Genomic DNA, 1,755 nt, shown 5'->3' with positions numbered 1-1,755 from the left:
CACACACCACACACACACACACACACACACACACACACACAGTAATGCAATAATTCCACTTAGAATATTTCGCTATTTTTAGAGATATAAAATAATATATTTATTGAAGTTATATATCATCAAGAGGGGTACAATCAAGGATACAGTATACTATTAATAGTTTTTATATAGGTGCTTCAGAGATTTTAAAATCACTTTCATTTTTTTAAATGAAATTGTATGATTTTTCTTACACAATATGATTCCTCTAATTATTCTGCATATAAAAGTATTGAAGTGATATCAAAAAACCAATAATTTACGAGATATTTTATATTTTATTCTGATATATATTGACATATTATAAAATATTAAATTTATTTATTAATTTTTTATAATTATATCTTAATACTTTTATATGCAGAATAATGAGATGAATTAATTGATGGAATGAAACGCATAGCTATAAAAAAAATATATATGCAAAAAGGATTTTTTTTTTTAATTGAGCAACTATGTGTTTTCTTTCTGCTCGTAAAAGTATTACGATTATAAAAAAATTAATAGTTTACGAGTTATTTAACATTTTATGTCACTATATGTCAGAAAAAAATATAAAATATCTTATAAACTGTTAATTTTTTGATATCACTATCTTAAGAAGGAATCCTGATCACGCCAAAATTACGCGATTTTTGAGAATTTTTTTTAAAGAGATAATTCAATGAAACTTTTGGAAACTTTAGGATGTTTAAAGTATATTTGTAGATATAAAAAATTATTTTTTCATTGCGAAATAATTATGTGTTTGTAAATATAGAGGTAGATTTCGAAGATTGCAGCATCCAATAGTGCAATCAGTGCATAGCGCCTGTTGTATTTGTCTGAAGAAATTTAAATGCATTTTAATTTTATAATAATATTCCGCTCTAGATCAATCTATTTGCGAAGCAAAAATGCCAAATTTACAAAATGACGGGAAAAAATGCAATTTTCAAAAAATTCTCACAATAATTGAGCGGTAATAATTATTATTTTAATAATAATTATTAATATCAGTAAATTAATAAGTTGATCTAGAGAGGAATTTATTTATATGCACAGGGAAAAGTCAGTTGATCGAATATTCTTTGAGTTATGCTGCACGCTAATTCAAAAAACATGGAATTTTAGAGAAAAACGTGTTTAAAAATTTGAGTATGGAAAAGTACCTGTTTTCGAATACTTAAAAGCTAATCTGCTATTCCAAGCTCATATACACAAATATATGTTGTATACGTATAAAAAAACATCTGCCTGATCTAATCCGACCCGTAGAAAGATCTGTTGTGCAGAAAAGAGAAACAGGTCATAGGCTCGCCCGTATAATATATCTGCATGACGCGATGGTATAAAATTGCTTGTAGAATCGTTTCAACTTTGAATTTTGATCTAGGACTTTGGAAACATATTTTTCAGATATGTTTCCAACAATTTATGCAACAAAATCGATTTTTGTACTTATTACATCAGGATCATCCCTTAATATTTTTATATGCAAAATAATTAGAGAGACCATATTGTATTAAAAAAACATATAATTCCATTAAAAAAAATGGAGGTGACTTTGAAATCTCCGAAGCGTCTCCATCCATAGAAAAACTATTATAGTAGTATATTATACCCTTCTTGATGTTATACAATTTTAATAAATATATTATTTCTAAAAATAGCGGAAATATTCTAAGTAGACAGAGTTACTTTCCCATCCTATATATATATATATATATTAGGTGC

This window comes from Atta cephalotes (assembly GCF_000143395.1).
Source record: "Atta cephalotes unplaced genomic scaffold scaffold00002, whole genome shotgun sequence".
Lineage (NCBI taxonomy): Eukaryota > Metazoa > Arthropoda > Insecta > Hymenoptera > Formicidae > Atta > Atta cephalotes.
Note: the sequence above shows the minus strand (reverse complement) of the source record.